The sequence below is a fragment of the Rhinoderma darwinii genome, unplaced genomic scaffold (assembly GCF_050947455.1).
Source record: "Rhinoderma darwinii isolate aRhiDar2 unplaced genomic scaffold, aRhiDar2.hap1 Scaffold_664, whole genome shotgun sequence".
Taxonomy (NCBI): Eukaryota; Metazoa; Chordata; class Amphibia; order Anura; family Rhinodermatidae; genus Rhinoderma; species Rhinoderma darwinii.
In genome coordinates this window covers 135623-144511 of record NW_027464221.1, presented here as the reverse complement: position 1 = coordinate 144511, position 8889 = coordinate 135623, and positions in this window count along the sequence as shown.

Sequence of the window (8889 nt, the reverse complement as noted above, 5' to 3'; positions counted from 1 at the left end):
GATGATGATGATGATGAGTGGTGGTGGTGGTGATGATGATGATGATGAGTGGTGGTGATGATGATGGTGAGTGGTAATGATGATGGTGAGTGGTGATGATGATGGTGAGTGGTGATGATGATGATGAGTGGTGATGATGATGATGATGATGATGATGATGAATGGTGGTGGTGATGATGATGATGATGAGTGGTGGTGGTGGTGGTGATGATGATGATAATGATGAGTGGTGGTGATGATGATGGTGAGTGGTGATGATGATGATGATGATGATGATGATGAGTGGTGATTGTGATGATGAGTGGTGGTGATGATGATGGTGAGTGGTGATGATGATGATGATGATGATGATGAGTGGTGATTGTGATGATGAGTGGTGGTGATGATGATGATGAGTGGTGATGATGATGATGATCAGTGGTGGTGGTGAGGATGATGAGTGGTGATGATGATGATGATGATGATGATGATGATAATAATGATAAGTGGTGATGATGATGGTGAGTGGTGATGATGATGGTGAGTGGTAATTGTGATGGTGAGTGGTGATGATGATGGGGAGTGGTGATGATGATGATGAGTGGTGATGATGATTGTGAGTGGTGATGATGATGTAGTAGATGATTGTAGTCAGACATGAGATCCACACATCTTATATACAGTCACAGCTATTCATCTATTACTGCTGACAACCAGCCTGTATATCATGTGTGAGAGGTTGTCACAGCCCCGCCCCCTGTTACTGACATCACTGATATATAATATAATTACACTGTGATCAGACATGAGATCCACACATCTTATATACAGTAACAGCTATTCATCTATTACTACTGACAACCTGCCTGTATATCATGTGTGAGAGGTTGTCACAGCCCCGCCCCCTGTTACTGACATCACTGATATATAATATAATTACATTGTGATCAGACATGAGATCCACACATCTTATATACAGTAACAGCTATTCATCTATTACTACTGACAACCAGCCTGTATATCATGTGTGAGAGGTTGTCACAGCCCCGCCCCCTGTTACTGACATCACTGATATATAATATAATTACACTGTGATCAGACATGAGATCCACACATCTTATATACAGTAATAGCTATTCATCTATTACTACTGACAACCAGCCTGTATATCATGTGTGAGAGGTTGTCACAGCCCCGCCCCCTGTTACTGACATCACTGATATATAATATAATTACATTGTAGTCAGACATGAGATCCACACATCTTATATACAGTAACAGCTATTCATCTATTACTACTGACAACCAGCCTGTATATCATATGTGAGAGGTTGTCACAGCCCCGCCCCCTGTTACTGACATCACTGATATATAATATAATTACACTGTGATCAGACATGAGATCCACACATCTTATATACAGTAACAGCAATTCATCTATTACTACTGACAACCAGCCTGTATATTATGTATGAGAGGTTGTCACAGCCCCGCCCCCTGTTACTGACATCACTGATATATAATATAATCACATTGTGATTAGACATGAGATCCACACACCTTATATACAGTAACAGCTATTCATCTATTACTACTGACAACCAGCCTGTATATCATGTGTGAGAGGTTGTCACAGCCCCGCCCCCTGTTACTGACATCACTGATATATAATATAATTACATTGTGATCAGACATGAGATCCACACATCTTATATACAGTAACAGCTATTCATCTATTACTACTGACAACCAGCCTGTATATCCTGTGTGAGAGGTTGTCACAGCCCCGCCCCCTGTTACTGACATCACTGATATATAATATAATTACATGTGATCAGACATGAGATCCACACATCTTATATACAGTCACAGCTATTCATCTATTACTACTGACAACCAGCCTGTATACCATGTGTGAGAGGTTGTCACAGCCCCGCCCCCTGTTACTGACATCACTGAATATATAATAGTAATATAATGACATTATCTTAGAGGTTTATATCATACTAAGCAGCATAATTGTGGGGTAAGGAGTAGATCATTGGGACATGTGACTGGTATTAGGGTTTGTTGTTTAGAGACCTTTATTTTATGAGTTTAAATTGACCCGATTCTTCTCCTTTTCCTCTCTTTCAGCGATCACGTCATGTAAGTATTTGCTCTTCCTTCGTATTCTGTTCAGGATCAGTGTTCCTCAAGAGTGCGGAGGTGTAACTGGAGCCAGACGTTTAGCCGTTCTATTAAATATGTTCCATTAGTGAGTGGTGGTGATGATGAGTGGTGGTGATGATGATGATGAGTGGTGGTGGTGATGATGATGATGAGTGGTGGTGATGATGATGATGATGAGTGGTGGTGGTGATGATGATGATGAGTGGTGGTGATGATGATGAGTGGTGGTGGTGATGATGATGATGAGTGGTGGTGATGATGATGATGATGATAAGTGGTGATGATGATGGTGTCGAAGAAACCCCTTCCAGGTAGCACCTTTTGGGATGGGCGCTCTAATGGGCTCCCTCTGCTTTGTCAGGTGGTATTCAAATATGGTAATTGAAGTATCAGCAGTGCACCGGGAGATCAATAAAGACAATAGCAATCTGTCGTCTCAATCAATATTCTCATTTATTATCAAGATACATAGGTTAATATACCCTCAGGGCGTACCCTCTAACCAGGGTGTTACCTCTCATGGAACAACCAATCATAACATTTTACACGTAGACTGAAAATACGTCATAGGGTACCTTCCCACTGAGGTCACGTGATCTTTCTAACACCTGCAAATCCTGGCCTACAAACAATAGAAATGTAGGAGGTTTTATAAGTGTATGTGGTGATTTCATATATATATGTGTGTGTGAAATACTGAGATAAAGAATTCATTGGAAATATGATCATTATTTCAGGTCTAGGCGTTCTGCCAGACTCCTATCTACCAGTATTGAAGGCCACGAAAAAGAACACAAAGTAATAACTTATTCCCTTGTGATTCAAGCAGAACCAGAAGGAGATCATTACAAGATGGAGAATCCATATCTTCATAATCCGGCATCCTGCTTGATAATTCATAGTGTAATTTAATACAAAGAACATAAGCAATTTGACCATCCATCACAATGGTGAGTGGTGATGATGATGGTGAGTGGTAATGATGATGGTGAGTGGTGATGATGATGGTGAGTGGTGATGATGATGATGAGTGGTGATGATGATGATGATGATGATGAGTGGTGGTGGTGATGATGATGATGATGATGATGAGTGGTGGTGATGATGATGGTGAGTGGTGATGATGATGGTGAGTGGTGATGATGATGATGAGTGGTGATGATGATGATGATGATGATGATGAGTGGTGGTGGTGATGATGATGAGTGGTGATGATGATGATGATGATGGTGAGTGGTGATGATGATGATGAGTGGTGATGATGATGATGATGATGATGATGATGAGTGGTGGTGGTGATGATGATGATGATGAGTGGTGGTGATGATGATGGTGAGTGGTGATGATGATGGTGAGTGGTGATGATGATGATGAGTGGTGATGATGATGAGTGGTGGTGGTGGTGATGATGATGATGATGAGTGGTGGTGATGATGATGGTGAGTGGTGATGATGATGATGATGATGATGATGATGATGAGTGGTGATTGTGATGATGAGTGGTGGTGATGATGATGATGAGTGGTGATGATGATGATGATCAGTGGTGGTGGTGAGGATGATGAGTGGTGATGATGATGATGATGATAATAATGATAAGTGGTGATGATGATGGTGAGTGGTGATGATGATGGTGAGTGGTGATGATGATGGTGAGTGGTAATTGTGATGGTGAGTGGTGATGATGATGGTGAGTGGTGATGATGATGATGAGTGGTGATGATGATTGTGAGTGGTGATGATGATGGTGAGTGGTGATGATGATGATGATGATGATGATGAGTGGTGGTGGTGATGATGATGATGATGATGATGATGATGAGTGGTGGTGATGATGAGTGGTGGTGATGATGATGATGAATGGTGATGATGATGATGATTAGTGGTGGTGGTGGTGAGGATGATGAGTGGTGATGATGATGATGATGATGATGATGATGATGAGGATGATGAGTGGTGGTGGTGATGATGATGATGATCATGATGATGATGATGAGTGGTGGTGGTGGTGGTGGTGATGATGATGAGTGGTGATGATGATGATGATGATGATGAGTGGTGATGATAATGATGAGTGGTGATGATGATGATGAGTGGTGATGATGATGATGAGTGGTGATGAGGATGATGATGGATGACGGCTCATGTAATTATCTTGTGTGTCTCCAGCAATTCTCATCTTCGGTACCTTTAGAACTTCTCGTCCTGTGTTTCCCTGGAAAGATTTGTCTGGTGTTTCTCTAGAAGTTTCCGTCCTGTCCTCTTTCAGAATGTTTAGTATTTTGTTTTTCATGTCCCAGAATGTGTTTTCTCTGAATGTTTCATCTTCTTTTCTTTAGAATGTCCTGTTTTGAGCTTTTTGCTACAATGTTCCTCCAGAATGTTCTGAATATTGTTTCACCAAACTGTCCTGTGCTGCTTCTTTAGAATCTCCGGGATTTTGTTTCTTTGTTTCTTCCTGCAAACGCTTTTGTATTGTATTTATTATATTTATTTTTTGTTATTCTTTTACCTTTATTTAGTATATATTCATCAAATACAGTTAAATACAAGGAATACCCCCACCCTATCCCCCCTAACACCAACCGCAGAGCCGGAGTCCGAAGGGAGGAGCAAGAAAACCCCAAAACTTTTTATTTCTTAAAATTTCTTGTCTACTTGCTCTTCCTATAGGCAATATGTGGGAAGTTTTGAGGAGCCACAAACATTATGCAATAAGCTTACGTGGCACAAACATTAGTCAGTATATTAGGGGCTCACTAGCAGCCTCCGAGACCCCTGTTAGATCTCCTAGAAGACACCGTCTTATACTCATAGGAATTATCCCACCAGTAATAGCAGACATACGAAGCTTCAACTATTTCTTCACAGTATTCAAACAATTTTGATCCAGAATATATTTTTCCAGTCCGCTTCCCCATCCCCAAACATTTGGACATCAATTCGAATTTTTCTTGTGTTTTAATAGAATGCAAAAATTTGGGAGGAAATAAATTTCTATGTGATATTTTTAACTGGATTTATCTTTGGGATTCACTAGTCAAATAAGTAGAAATATTATTACAAACTTTAGGCCAATTTGCTTTTGTTATTTCACTTACATCCTGGATCCGGTCGTCCCTAGATCTCGAATGAACCCCATGAATATTTTCCCCTGTATGTCATCATAACACCTGGAAATAAAATCTCTTTTCGCCCGTCAATTAGATGAGTCGTCTAGTAACCCAGAGTTATTTGTCTCATAGACAAATATAAGCAATTTAGTTGAGAATGAAAAAATAATTTGTGAAATTGGAGCTTCGTAAAATTAAACGTTTTTTTCAAAAGAGCTTCATTTTCCATTCTCTAATAGTTGTGAGATCAGGAAACCCCTTTATTTTCCCCATAAGCCTTAGATGATGATGTATAAAAGTGAGTTATGAAAACATTATCCCATAACACTGACAAGTCTAACGACTTATTTCTACCCCATCTGTCTAATGTTCAAGCAAAGCTTATGCAGCAGTTCACAAGTTAAAATCCTGCCCTGAATCCAGAATCTGAAGTACAGAACACGGGGTCGGTACATCAGAACTCCCACACACCTTGTTGCCAAGTTTTGCCTCCACTCAATAACGCAGACGACGTCGTTTAGAGGTCGGAGAATATCATTTAAAGTTGGTTATTCCATGGCCACCCTGAGCCTCACTCGTCTGTAGACATTTCACGCTGATCCCGGCTGCTTTTCCTCTCCATATCAAGGTGCTGACCATATTATCTATCATCTTAAATATGTTGAGAATTAGATAACACACGCGTAGCTGCGGCAGCATGACCTTTCTCTCCGGTCATTCTCAATGGCGTTTTGTTCCATATCTTAAATTTTCCTCTTAGTTTATCCAAAAGAGGCAAAACATTAAGAGAAACAGAATCCTGAATATAGTTTGAGAAATTTCAGCCCAAATACTTAAAACATCCCCCTGGTGTTACCACAGTCCCTCCTATATCTCAGATAATGTCATTATGGGGAGGCAAAATGATAGACTTAATAGTGATTTTGAAGCCAGAGAATGAGCCATTCGCCCCTAGAATTTGTGAATGACGTAGCGGTGGAGGAATCGCTCGTATCGCTCATATAGAGTAATATGTCGTCAGCATATACAGATATTTTTTCAGTAACATTTGTGTAGACAAATCCTTGGAGCCCTGCATTCTCTCTTATCAATACTGCCAGCGGCTCCATAAAATCTGAATATAGTAAAGGGAATAAAAGGGCACCCCTGGCAAGTTCCTCTCTTCAACCCAAAAAAGGGAGAGAGGATATCATTATTTTTACCTTCGCCAGTGGCCCCGATGCCATATTCTTACCCATTTAATGAAGCTCGGAGAAAATCCACATTTATACATAACTTTCCACTGGACGGACCACGCCACGCTGTCAAAAGCCTTAGAGGCATCCAAGAACAGTATAGAGGGCCCCCTACTTGGATCCTTCCCGGCTTCAGAACCAACGTTATCATTGCCTCTCCCCGGGACCAAGGAAGTCAGTACTAAAAGTAGATTGAAGCCCATTATGAAAATAAAGACGTGTGGTGGTGGAGTGGTGTTTCCAGATCTCACAAGAAACTCCATGTAACCCAAGCGATTTATTTACGGGGCTGTTGTTAAAAAATTCACTACGTTTTGTTAACTCTATTTGGGCACCTAATAAATTTGCTGCTGAAAAACCGGGAAAGTTTATTCTGTCCAAATACAAGTCTAATTCCCCAGACTCATATATCAGAACATAATATTCATAGCATGTATTGTCTCTATTGGGGCACCTCTACAGATACAATTATGTCTGGTTATTAATAAGTGAGGATAAACATTCTTCAGGCCGGCCCGAGGCTCCATACAGTGAGTTTTATTGGAAAGATATTTGCTGTTCCACTTTCTTCTTCAGGAACTAATTACATTCCAGCCTAGGACCTGCCCAGTGCCTCGGGTCCTCCAGAGGAACATATCCGACTTCGCCCACCATTACCCTCATCTTTAATGCCTTTTCCGCCCTCTTTGAATGTTTTTAACCTCTTGTATGTTTTAATAGTATATCCCTCTAATAAAGGCCTTAAGAGAGTCCCAAATTAGATGTTGCGGTGCGGATCCCTGATTCCCCCTCCAACTCCTTATTCATTTTTTCTGAATCTAATAGAAGCAGCCAAGAAGGATTTATGTTGTTTATTCTCTCACTAGAGAGAATGAATCTCCACCTCTTCTGGGGTATGATCTGAACCCCGTGCACCTCATATCTTACCCTTTTCACCAGTGGCAACATGGCATAGTTACCCAAAACCAACTCTATCCGTGACGTGAATTAAATGAGACAGAAAAACAGGAGTATTCCCATTACTTTGGATTTTTGTTGCGCCATATATCTACACAATCTAACTCGTGAATCAGCCTAACAAATGGAGCACTAGTTGACTCACATCCATCCCCCCTGTTAGTTTATCCAGTACATTATTGAAATCACCCAATAATAATACAGGACATTCTGAATATTGACATGTCCAACCAAAATTTTCTAACAATACATTTTACGAAAAGGGTGACGGGATAGAGAGTGCAATAGTAATATATGTTTCCCTTGAAAAATCCCATAAACACAAACAGTATGCGTCGACCCTTACCGCTTCGACCTGTGCCTCGACCGAATTGTACTGCAGAATACTAATAGCGAGGAGGAATAAGTCAAATGTTAAGAGCTCGACACCCAGGGCTTCTGTAGAAGATAAACAGAATCTTCAGTTAAATGTGTGTCTACCCAAAAAATGAGTGCCGGATTATATATATATATATAAGGCTTCTCCCATCCTTGTACATAACCCCGACCCAACCCTTTCCCCCTAATAATCCCGTACAGACAAGCCCCACTTTGACTCTCCGGATTTTTACCCCCCCCCCCTCACTCCCTATGCCGTGCCCTCCTAATAAATTCACTTAATTAAGGAATCCCCTTTGAGGACTCCCATTCGTCTGCTTCATTTGCATTTAGGAAGCTTTGTCCTCATAAGTAATGTGCAATCTGTCCGGGAACAACATAGCGTATTTTATATCTGTAGTGCGCGAACGACTCTTATCAGCCTTAAAAGTCATGCGGTCTTTCTGTGTCTTTGCTGAAAAGTCCAGAAATAACATGATCCTGATGTTATTATACGGCACGTTCTCCTTCTCACTGGCATGTTTAATATGCTATACCTGTCTCTTGAAGTAAGATTTTTACATAAATAGGCCGTGGGGGTGCACCCGGGGCTCTAGATTTAATGGGCACTCTACGTGCCTGCTCCACCTGAAAAATGGTGGAAAACCAATCTGCTCCAAACGTATCAGTAATTCATTTTATAATGAGCTCTGAGCAGTCGGATCCTTCCGGACTCCCAGGAAACCCACAAGTTTAACATTAGTTCTGCCGGATCTCTCCTCCATGTCAGGTCATTTATTAGCGAGACACTGACATTTTCTTTTAGGGACTGCACCTCTTTGACCAGAGGATTAAGAATATTCTCTGGTGTACTTATCCTTGTTTCCGCTGCTTCCATGCGGTCTCTAAATTTACTTATATCGGTTCTCATCGGAGTAATGTTCAATTTTACATCAGCGATTTGTTCAATTAAATCTGATAGAGCAGTTTGATTTCAGATAGAAATATCCACCATCTGACCTTCTTTAATTGCCAAAAAAGATGGCGGCAGTAACATCACTAGTGTACAGTTCTTG